Source organism: Nerophis ophidion, linkage group LG28 (genome assembly GCF_033978795.1).
Source record: "Nerophis ophidion isolate RoL-2023_Sa linkage group LG28, RoL_Noph_v1.0, whole genome shotgun sequence".
In the NCBI taxonomy this organism is placed as follows: Eukaryota; Metazoa; Chordata; class Actinopteri; order Syngnathiformes; family Syngnathidae; genus Nerophis; species Nerophis ophidion.
The window spans coordinates 26,301,475-26,314,351 of NC_084638.1; the positions used below are offsets into that span (position 1 = coordinate 26,301,475).

Below are 12,877 nucleotides of genomic sequence, written 5' to 3' on the forward strand. Positions count from 1 at the left end.
TAGTTGATGTAGATGCTCATTTGTTACTGTAATATTTAGACATACATCGTTCATGCTGTATTATTATTATTATTATTATTATCATTATTTATTGAATTATGGGATTTTTTTTCTTTCTTTCATCCTGATTTATTTTAATTCTATTTATTTCCTGTTATTTAAATACACATTTTTCATGTATTATTATCATTATTATTATCATTATTCATTGAATTATAAAATTACATATTTTTTCATTTATTCGTCTTGATTTATTTTAATATCATTTATTCGTTAATATTTAGACGTACATTGTTCATGTTGTATTTTTATTATCATTATTTATTGAATTATTAAGTGGGATTTTTTTTTCTTTCTTTCGTCTTGATTTATTTTAATTCTATTTATTTCCTGTTATTTAAATACATATTTTTATGTAATATTATTATTATTATGATTTCATGAAATATTACATGTGGTATTTTTACTCATGTGCAGTATACAATTTATTTCCAATTTACATTCATCATGTAGTATTATTATTATTTATTGAATTATTAGATTGATAATAATTTAATAAAAATACATGAATGTTAGTAAACGACAAAAATAATAATATAAATAATAATTGTTTGTGTCACGAGGTTGATGGAAGTCCTAGAATGAAAACATTAATGTAAATAAAGGATGTTTTGGATAATAACAATAATAATAATAATAATACTAATAATATGTTTGCGTGAGGTGGTTGATGTAAGAATAAAGAGGTGGAAGTAAATCAAGGATGTTTGGAAGTAAATAAAGGATGTTTGGAAGTAAATCAAGGATGTTTGGAAGTAAATCAAGGATGTTTGGAAGTAAATCAAGGATGTTTGGAAGTAAATAAAGGATGTTTGGAAGTAAATCAAGGATGTTTGGAAGTAAATAAAGGATGTTTGGAAGTAAATAAAGGATGTTTGGAAGTAAATCAAGGATGTTTGGAAGTAAATAAATGATGTTTGGAAGTAAATAAAGGATGTTTGGAAGTAAATCAAGGATGTTTGGAAGTAAATCAAGGATGTTTGGAAGTAAATCAAGGATGTTTGGAAGTAAATCAAGGATGTTTGGAAGTAAATAAAGGATGTTTGGAAGTAAATCAAGGATGTTTGGAAGTAAATCAAGGATGTTTGGAAGTAAATAAAGGATGTTTGGAAGTAAATCAAGGATGTTTGGAAGTAAATAAAGGATGTTTGGAAGTAAATAAAGGATGTTTGGAAGTAAATCAAGGATGTTTGGAAGTAAATAAAGGATGTTTGGAAGTAAATAAAGGATGTTTGGAAGTAAATAAAGGATGTTTGGAAGTAAATGAAGGATGTTTGGAAGTAAATCAAGGATGTTTGGAAGTAAATCAAGGATGTTTGGAAGTAAATCAAGGATATTTGGAAGTAAATGAAGGATGTTTGGAAGTAAATAAAGGATGTTTGGAAGTAAATAAAGGATGTTTGGAAGTAAATCAAGGATGTTTGGAAGTAAATCAAGGATGTTTGGAAGTAAATCAAGGATGTTTGGAAGTAAATAAAGGATATTTGGAAGTAAATGAAGGATGTTTGGAAGTAAATAAAGGATGTTTGGAAGTAAATAAAGGATGTTTGGAAGTAAATCAAGGATGTTTGGAAGTAAATAAAGGATGTTTGGAAGTAAATCAAGGATGTTTGGAAGTAAATAAAGGATGTTTGGAAGTAAATAAAGGATGTTTGGAAGTAAATTAAGGATGTTTGGAAGTAAATAAAGGATGTTTGGAAGTAAATGAAGGATGTTTGGAAGTAAATAAAGGATGTTTGGAAGTAAATAAAGGATGTTTGGAAGTAAATCAAGGATGTTTGGAAGTAAATAAAGGATGTTTGGAAGTAAATAAAGGATGTTTGGAAGTAAATCAAGGATGTTTGGAAGTAAATCAAGGATGTTTGGAAGTAAATAAAGGATGTTTGGAAGTAAATGAAGGATGTTTGGAAGTAAATGAAGGATGTTTGGAAGTAAATAAAGGATGTTTGGAAGTAAATAAAGGATGTTTGGAAGTAAATAAAGGATGTTTGGAAGTAAATCAAGGATGTTTGGAAGTAAATAAAGGATGTTTGGAAGTAAATAAAGGATGTTTGGAAGTAAATCAAGGATGTTTGGAAGTAAATAAAGGATGTTTGGAAGTAAATAAAGGATGTTTGGAAGTAAATGAAGGATGTTTGGAAGTAAATGAAGGATGTTTGGAAGTAAATAAAGGATGTTTGGAAGTAAATAAAGGATGTTTGGAAGTAAATAAAGGATGTTTGGAAGTAAATCAAGGATGTTTGGAAGTAAATAAAGGATGTTTGGAAGTAAATAAAGGATGTTTGGAAGTAAATAAAGGATATTTGGAAGTAAATCAAGGATGTTTGGAAGTAAATAAAGGATGTTTGGAAGTAAATAAAGGATGTTTGGAAGTAAATAAAGGATGTTTGGAAGTAAATCAAGGATGTTTGGAAGTAAATCAAGGATGTTTGGAAGTAAATCAAGGATGTTTGGAAGTAAATGAAGGATGTTTGGAAGTAAATAAAGGATGTTTGGAAGTAAATAAAGGATGTTTGGAAGTAAATCAAGGATGTTTGGAAGTAAATCAAGGATGTTTGGAAGTAAATCAAGGATGTTTGGAAGTAAATAAAGGATATTTGGAAGTAAATGAAGGATGTTTGGAAGTAAATAAAGGATGTTTGGAAGTAAATAAAGGATGTTTGGAAGTAAATCAAGGATGTTTGGAAGTAAATAAAGGATGTTTGGAAGTAAATCAAGGATGTTTGGAAGTAAATAAAGGATGTTTGGAAGTAAATAAAGGATGTTTGGAAGTAAATTAAGGATGTTTGGAAGTAAATAAAGGATGTTTGGAAGTAAATGAAGGATGTTTGGAAGTAAATAAAGGATGTTTGGAAGTAAATAAAGGATGTTTGGAAGTAAATCAAGGATGTTTGGAAGTAAATAAAGGATGTTTGGAAGTAAATAAAGGATGTTTGGAAGTAAATCAAGGATGTTTGGAAGTAAATCAAGGATGTTTGGAAGTAAATAAAGGATGTTTGGAAGTAAATGAAGGATGTTTGGAAGTAAATGAAGGATGTTTGGAAGTAAATAAAGGATGTTTGGAAGTAAATAAAGGATGTTTGGAAGTAAATAAAGGATGTTTGGAAGTAAATCAAGGATGTTTGGAAGTAAATAAAGGATGTTTGGAAGTAAATAAAGGATGTTTGGAAGTAAATCAAGGATGTTTGGAAGTAAATAAAGGATGTTTGGAAGTAAATAAAGGATGTTTGGAAGTAAATGAAGGATGTTTGGAAGTAAATGAAGGATGTTTGGAAGTAAATAAAGGATGTTTGGAAGTAAATAAAGGATGTTTGGAAGTAAATAAAGGATGTTTGGAAGTAAATCAAGGATGTTTGGAAGTAAATAAAGGATGTTTGGAAGTAAATAAAGGATGTTTGGAAGTAAATAAAGGATGTTTGGAAGTAAATCAAGGATGTTTGGAAGGTGGATGTGAGTTTGCAGTGGTGTGTGTGTGTGTGTGTGTGTGTGTGTGTGTGTGTGTGTGTGTGTGTGTGTGTGTGTGTGTGTGTGTGACGTGGTGGCGGCTAATAAGTCTTTAGTGAGCGTGACGGGCGCCCCACGCAGCTCATTGACGCGCGTGCTCCCACTCGGGAGGAAGAAGGAACAAGTGTTGATGTTCCCAGGAGCAAAGACGCTCTGCAGCATGCACACGCCGCGGGAAACTCACTCGTCGCCTGCCTTTCACCTCCCAAACACCACCTCCACCTCCTCCTCCTCCTCCTCCCATTACTCACACTTATCACTCATCACCAACACTCACAATAAACACTTCTAATAAGTCAGAAACACTCATAATAAGTCAGAAATACTTCTAATAAGTCATAAACACTCATAATAAATACTTCTAATAAGTCATAAACACTCATAATAAATACTTCTAATAAGTCAGAAACACTCATAATAAATACTTCTAATAAGTCATAAACACTCATAATAAATACTTCTAATAAGTCACAAACACTCATAATAAGTCAAAAATACTTCTAATAAGTCATAAACACCATAATAAATACTTCTAGTAAGTCATAAATGCTTCTAATAAGTCATAAATACATATAATAAATACTTTTAATAAGTCATAAACACTTCTAATAAGTCCAAAATACTCCCAATGAGTCATAAACACTCATAATAAATACGTTTAATAAGTCATAAATACTTCTAAGTCATAAACACTTCTAATAAGTCATAAATACACATAATAAATACTTTTAATAAGTCATAAACACTTATAATAAATCAGAAATACTTCTAATAAGTCATAAATACACATAATAAATACTTTTAATAAGTCATAAACACTTATAATAAATCAGAAATACTTCTAATAAGTCATAAATACATATAATAAATACTTTTAATAAGTCATAAACACTTCTAATAAGTCCAAGATACTCCCAATGAGTCATAAACACTCATAATAAATACGTTTAATAAGTCATAAATACTTCTAAGTCATAAACACTCATAATAAATACTTCTAATAAGTCATAAATACTTCTAATAAATCATAAACACTTCTAATAAGTCATAAATACACATAATAAATACTTTTAATAAGTCATAAACACTTATAATAAATCAGAAATACTTCTAATAAGTCATAAATACTTTGAATAAACACTTCTAATAAGTCATAAACACTTCTAATAAGTCCAAGATACTCCTAATAAGTTATAAACACTCATAATAAACACTTCCAATAAGTCATAAATACTCCTAAGTCATAAACACTCATAATAAATACTTCTAATAAGTCACAAACACTCATAAGTCATAAATACCTCTAATAAGTCAAGAACACTTCTAATAAGTCATAAAAACTCACAATAAGTCATAAATATCTCTAATAACTCATGAATACTTCTAATAAGTCATAAACACTCATAATAAACACTTCTAATAAGTCATAAACACTCATAATAAGTCATAAATACCTCTAATAAGTCATGAACACTCATAATAAACACATCTAAGAAGTCATAAACACTCATAATAAGTCATAAATACCTCTAATAAGTCATAAACACTCATAATAAACACTTCTAATAAGTCATAAACACTCATAATAAGTCATAAATACCTCTAATAAGTCATGAACACTCATAATAAACACATCTAATAAGTCATAAACACTCATAATAAGTCATAAATACCTCTAATAAGTCATGAATACTTCCAGAAAGTCATAAATACTTCTAATAAGTCATAAACACTCAAAATAAGTCATAAATACCTCTAATAAGTCATGAATACTTCTAATAAGTCATAAACACTTCTAATAAGTCATAAATACTTCGAATAAACTTTTCTAATAAGTCATAAACACTTCTAATAAGTCATAAACACTTCTAAAAAAATAATAAATACCTCTAATAAGTCATGAATACTTCTAATAAGTCATAAATGCTTCAAATAAACACTTCTAATAAGTCATAAACACTTCTAATAAATCATAAATACTCATAATAAGTCATAAACACTCATAATAAATACTTCTAAGTCATAGACACTCATAATAAGTCATCAACACTCATAATAAATACTTCTAATAAGTCATAAACACTTCTAATACTGCAAGTTGTAAATACTCCTAATAAGTCTTAAACACTCATAATAAATACTTCTAATAAGTGAACAATGAATGAGTGCAGAATGAATTAGTTAAAATGAGTGGGTGAAGAATGAGTGAGTGAAGAATGAGTGGGTGAAGAATGATTGACTGAAAATTAATGTGTGAAGAATGAATGGGGATAAGTTGATTGGGAACACTAAATCGGCCCTAGTGTGTGAATGTGAGTGTGAATGTTGTCTGTCTATCTGTGTTGGCCCTGTGTTGAGGTGGCGACTTGTCCAGGGTGTACCCCGCCTTCCGCCCGATTGTAGCTGAGATAGGCGCCAGCGACCCCCGCGACCCCGAAAGGGAATAAGCGGTAGAAAATGGATGGATGGGATGGATGGAAGAATGAATGAGTGAGTGAAAATGAGTGGGCGAAGAATGAATGAGTGAAGAATGAATGAGTGAGTGAAAATGAGTGGGTGAAGAATGAATGAGTGAAGAATGAATGAGTGAAGAATGAATTAGTCAAGAATGAGTGAAAATGAAAGAGTGAAAAATGAGTATGTGAAAATGAATGAGTGAAGAATGAGTGGGTGAAGACTGAATGAGTGAAGAATGAAAGAGTGAAAATAAGTGAGTGGAGAATGAATGAGTGAAGAATGAGTGGGTGAATAATGAATGGGGAAAGAATGAATGAGTGAAACGAGTGTGTGAACATTGAATTAGTGACCAATGAATATGTGAAAATTAACGAGTGAAGAATGAATGAGTGAGTGAAAATGAGTGGGTGAAGATTGAATGACAGAAGAATGAATGACTGAAAATGAATGTGTGAAGAATGAGTGAAAATGAATGAGTGAAGAATGAATATGCGAAAACAAATGAGTGAAGAATGAATGAGTGAGTGGAAATGAGTGGGTGAAGAATTAATGAGTGAAGAATGAATGAGTGAAAATGAATGTGTGGAGAATGAATGAGTGAAAATGGGTGGGTGAAGATTGGATGAGTGAAAATGAGTGGGTGAAGAATGAAGGAGTGAGGAATGAAAGAGTGGAAATAAGAGGGTGAAGAATGAATGAGTAATGAATGAGTGTAGAATGAATGAGTCAAGAATGAGTGAAAATAAATGAGTGAACAATGAATATGTGAAAATGAATGAGTGAAGAATGAATGAGTGAGTGGAAATGAGTGGGCGAAGAATGAATGAGTGAAGAATGAATGAGTGAAAATGAATGTGTGAGGAATGAGTGAAAATGAAGGAGTGAAGAATGAATGAGTGAAGAATGAGTGAAAATGAATGAGTGAAGAATGCATGAGTGAAAATGAGTGGGTGAAGATTGGATGAGTGAAAATGAATGAGTGATGAATGAATGAGTGAAGCAGCGACCTGAGAAGAGTGGGCCAGAGATGATGCAGTATTATCTGCTACCTGCTGAGGCAGATTGTCTCTCATGCTTCAGTCACACGCAGGATTCTCACAGGAATGATGCACAAATATAATCTCACTTACTCTATTATGCTAATGAGTGTTATGGTAATGAGTATTATGCTAATGAGCAATATGCTAATGGGTGTGGTGCTAATGAAGATGTTTGACATGTAAATAAATATTTACATCACACTTTTATTTCACGACTTTCACTTTTCATCACAACCCAAATGTTTTCTTCTTTTAGAACACTTCTATTTATCTTTTGAAAGCCTTGCTCACAAGTGTGTGTGTGTGTGTGTGTGTGTGTGTGTGTGTGTGTGTGTGTGTGTGTGTGTGTGTGTGTGCGTTTGTCAAAGTGACATATGGGGACATTTTTATGAAATTTCACCTTACATATGAGGACCTGTTGAAATATGGGGACATTTTCCATGTCCCCATATTTCCCGCAATGCTATCGTGTTCTAGACCCTCCCAGCATGTTCCCAGACCAAAAATCTCTGAAGTCTTCATTTGTCAAATTTTCAGAAAAAGTGTGTGAAAGTGTGTTTAATTTTTTTGCTCACCTTCGATTTTGCCCCTAGTGGCCATCTTTGCTATTAGGACACACACACACACACACTTGTCCTCATATGTCATATGTCCTCATATGTCATGTGGGTCAGAAACTCACACACTCCAACATTTTGAAAAACCTCTAATCATTACAGCAATAAACATACTTTTGAAATCTAAATCAAATAACACATTTTCAACTGATCTGATGATCTCAACCTTTTTTATGTTAGTTTTATCTATTCATTTGGTTTATCTGGAGAGGATTTGGGCTAGACAATTAGTAATAAAGGGATTATGGTGATGATTTAATCGGTTTGGTTCAGTATTTTACTGTATTGGGCTTTTTGCTATTATGTTGACTAAAATACAATGCCGCACAATAATTAATTTAAATGTGCCTGAAATGTAGGTTTTTGCATAAATGCCCGCCCCCCCACTCCACCCCCTCCCAAAAAAAACCAAAAAAACAACCCTCAACTTTGATTGAGACTAAGGCAATAATTCAAATGGAATTCAAACTACATACAGTATTTAATATTTTCAAATGGTTACAATAGCACATGATTTTGGTATTTTTATCTTTGGGACAAATTTTGGATTCAATTGGCGATTGTTTTTGGAGGTATTCATTTTACATGGTGTTCAAAATGGTTACTTCCGCCCACTCTGAAGAGTCTCGGCGTCTGATTGGTTCAATTTTCAGTTAGGCGCCGCCTGATTGGCCAGTGGATGATGTCGGCTCCTAACAGAGGGCTAAATCACTAGTTTATTATTTTCCTCATGGAAGTTATACAGCTCACGTATCACACTTAATATTGAATATATATAAAAAGGGTTTTCCAAAAGGACCACTTATAAGCGAAATACAAAACTTCACACACGATTTTGAGCACAACAGGGCGCTCAGTGAACAGCACTTCCGGGACCTGCATCACCGGAGGGGGACATCTATCTTGGCCACAAACCATCTTTGACAGTCTTCGACAGCATGGTTGAATCAGGTGAGCATAAAATGGAGTTTAACGTAATTAAATTGACCAATGTTTTTTAACATAGGAAAATAGTTCATTATAAAGAACAGTTAAATGTTTTTTGTTATTAATTGCAACCAGATTTGATTTTATGAGGTTAAATAAAGCATTTCAGTTCTGGGCCAAGGCCAAGGCATTTAATTTTTTTTTTTTTAAAGTTGCATGGAAGATTATAAGTAGCAGTGATTGTCACACACTAGGTGTGGTGAAATTATTCTCTGCATTTGACCCATCACCCTTGATCACTATGCAAGTAAACCTTTTCTTAATTTTAAACAAGACAGACTAGAGTTCTTCAAATTGTTTATACTTTTTTGTCAAATACAAATATTTCAAGCTGATAAGCACTGTGGAGTTGGCATGTTACTGATATTGTTACATTAGTTCTTTGTTTGAGAAGCTTCATGTCTGCATTGAGCCTAAATTTAACAGTTTTTGAAGGGTTTAGTTCTTTGTTTTATTTCTGTGTCACTGACTTTTTTCATTTTTATGTGTGGATTTGTTAGGCGCATCAACACATGATATAGACATCGTGTCCAAAAGAAGAGCGAGACGTAATCCTGAGGCTGAAGCCACCGAGTTTATTTGATCTGGATGTGACAAGTCTTGTTTTAAGGCCCAGTGGATCAATGATTGGAAAGGTATGTCTTGTTATGTAACATATCAATGGTAACTGTATCAACATCTCATTTGGATCATTTCCTTACTGTCTAATAGAAGTTGTATTATATGGCTTTAATTAGAAGTGTTTGGAATAACAGCGTTCCACGTCCCAAGAGCTAGCTTCTGTAGCCGAGGATCGGACCGCCAAGTGCCCTGCCTTCGGCTGCCGCCCAGCTCACAATGCACCCGACCTCTATGGCCCCTCGGAGTCTTGTTCACGAGTGGGGGAAGAGTGGATCGTGAGATCGACAGGCGGATCGGTGTGGCGTCTTCGGTAATGCGGACGTTGTACCGATCCGTTGTGGTGAAGAAGGAGCTGAGCCGGAAGGCAAAGCTCTCAATTTACCGGTCGATCTACGTTCCCATCCTCACCTATGGTCATGAGCTTTGGGTCATGACCGAAAGGATAAGAACACGGGTACAAGCGGCCCAAATGAGTTTCCTCCCCCGGGTGGCGGGTCTCTCCCTTAGAGATAGGGTGAGAAGCTCTGCCATCCGGGAGGAACTCAAAGTAAAGCTGCTGCTCCTCCACATGGAGAGGAGCCAGATGAGGTGGTTCGGGCATCTGGTCAGTATGCCACCCGAACGCCTCCCTACGGAGGTGTTTAGGGCACGTCCAACCGGTAGGAGGCCACGAGGAAGAACCAGGACATGTTGGGAAGACTATGTCTCTCGGCTGGCCTGGGAACGCCTCGGGATCCCCCGGGAAGAGCTAGACGAAGTGGCTGGGGAGAGGGAAGTCTGGGCTTCCCTGCTTAGGCTGTTGCCCCCGCGACCCCACCTCGGAAAAGCGGAAGATGATGGATGGATGGATGGATGGTATAATATGAAAACGATGTTACTAATGCTGTTACTTTTACCGGTAACGAGTAATCTAATAACTTTTATGTACGCTACAACGCTGTTACGATGCGTTTTATGTAATGTGGCATGCTACTTTTGATGTGATTGTATGTCAACAAGACAGCGTGAGAAGCACAAAAGGTTTAGTGCAGGTAATATCTTTTTACTAATGAAAGCAACCCCCGGAAGTAATTATGAACACGATATCAAATAGAAAGAGGCCTCATCCACACGCGAACAAAAACATTCAACAGAACTATCTTAACTGCCACTGCTAAGCTAAAAAATACAGCTGAACTATTCTGCTATGTCTGGGCGCTGAAGTCTCACGTCACTTGGCAAAAGGCACAGCTTTTTAAAGGCACACACACACTCTGCTCTCATGAAATGTCTCTCATCTGCTAGATATTTAAAACTTTTCTTTTTCAAGTAACACATTAATTACAAACCCCGTTTCCATATGAGTTGGGAAATTGTGTTAGATGTAAATCCAAACGGAATAATTTTTTTTTACAAATAATAATTAACTTAGAATTTCATGGCTGCAATACGTGCCAAAGTAGTTGGGAGAGGACATGTTCACCACTGTGTTACATCACCTTTTCTTTCAACAACACTCAATAACCGTTTGGGAACTGAGGAAACTAATTGTTGAAGCTTGGAAGGTGGAATTCTTTCCCATTTTTGTTTTATGTAGAGCTTCAGTCGTTCAACAGTCCGGGGTCTCCTCTGTCGTATTTTACGCTTCATAATGCACCACACATTTTTGATAGGACTGCAGGCCGGCCAGGAAAGTACCTGCACTCTTTTTTTATGAAGCTGAACATGTGCTGAATGTGGCTTGGCATTGTCTTGCTGAAATAAGCAGGGGCGTACATGAAAAAGTCGGCGCTTAAATGGCAGCAAATTTTGTTCCAAACAGATGGGTAACTTACAGATGTGTAAGTTACCCATGCCTTGGGCACTAATGCACCCCCATACCATCACAGATGCTGGCTTTTCAACTTTGCGTCGATAACAGTCTGGATGGTTCGCTTCCCCTTTGGTCCGGATGAAACGGTGTCGAATATTTCCAAAAACAATTTGAAATGTGGGCTCGTTAGACCACAGAACACCTTTCCACTTTGCATCAGTCCATCTTAGATGATCTCGGGCCCAGAGAAGCCGGCGGCGTTTCTGGATGTTGATAATTGGCTTTCGCTTTGCATAATAGATCTTTAACTTGCACTTACAGATATAGTGAAGTGAATTATATTTATATAGCGCTTTTCTCTAGTGACTCAAAGCGCTTTACATAGTGAAACCCAATATCTAAGTTACATTTAAACCAGTGTGGGTGGCACTGGGAGTAGGTGGGTAAAGTGTCTTGCCCAAGGACACAATGGCAGTAACTAGGATGGCGGAAGTGGGAATCAAACCTGCAACCCTCAAGTTGCTGGCACGGCCACTCTACCAACCGAGCTATACCGCCCCAATATAGCAACAAACTGTATTTAGTGACAGTGGTTTTCTGGAGTGTTCCTGAACTCATGTGGTGATATCCTTTAGAGATTGATGTCGGTTTCTGATACAGTGCCGTCTGAGGGATGGAAGGTCACGGTTATTCAATGTTAGTTTCCAGACATGCCGCTTACGTGGAGTGATTTCTCCAGATTCTCTGAACCTTTTGATGATATCAAGGAGCGTAGATGTTGAAATCCCTAAATTTCTTGCAATTGCACTTTGAGAAACGTTGTTCTTAAACTGTTTGACTATTTGCTCACGCAGTTGTGGACAAAGGGGTGTACCTCGCCCCATCCTTTCCTGTGAAAGACTGAGCATTTTTGGGGAAGCTGTTTTTATAGCCAATCATGGCACCCACCTGTTCCAAATTAGCCTTCACATCTGTGGGATGTCCCAAATAAGTGTTTGATGAGCATTTCTTAACTTTATCAGTATTTATTGCCACCTTTCCCAACTTGTTTGTTGCGTGTTGCTGGCATCAAATTCTAAAGTTAATGATTATTTGCACCAAAAAAATGTTTATCAGTTTGAACATGAAATATGTTGTCTTTGTAGCATATTCAACTGAATATGGCTTGAAAAGGATTTGCAAATCCTTGTATTCTGTTTATATTTACATCCAACACAATTTCCCAACTCATATGGAAACGTGGTTTGTACTTAATTTAATAATTATTTACATTTATGAAAGAGTAATTCTGTTTGTAATTGAATTTTTAGTCAAGTAACGACTATTATTATTCCTTTTTAAAACAGATATTCCAAACATTGTTAATTGATAAACTGTTTTATCAGGATATGGTGTATTTACTCTTGCATCAATTTAAAAAGGTTCTTTTGTGGTCGAGTACCGAGGGAAGTTCATCTCAAAACATGAGCGGGACAAGAGACAGAAACCCTCTATATATATCTTTACTATTTATCTGGCATTATATGCTCATAATGTTAACAACAAAAAATGCTGATAATGTTATAATTAATAAGTTCTAACATTATTTTTATGTGTTTTGTTGCAGACACCAACTGTTGATGTTCTATCTCACCATTCTCCAGACTCATGTGAGCGATAAACCGACTTCATCCCTCCAACAGGTTATTACTTGACTATTTTACTATCCATCCATCCATCCATTTTCTACTACCTGTCCCTTTTTTGGGTTGGCAGGGTGTGCTTGAGCCTATCTGAGCTGCATTCGGGCGGAAGGCAGA

General features: G+C 34.9%; 1 long non-coding RNA gene across 1 annotated transcript; it reads left to right on the forward strand.

Moving 5' to 3' along the window:
* Window positions 1–8,407: 8,407 nt before the first annotated feature.
* LOC133545228 (uncharacterized) lies at window positions 8,408–12,751 on the forward strand. The gene is made up of 3 exons (XR_009804763.1): window positions 8,408–8,629; window positions 9,166–9,300; window positions 12,685–12,751. It is a non-coding gene; the product is annotated as an uncharacterized LOC133545228 (long non-coding RNA).
* The last annotated feature ends 126 nt before the right edge of the window (window positions 12,752–12,877 follow it).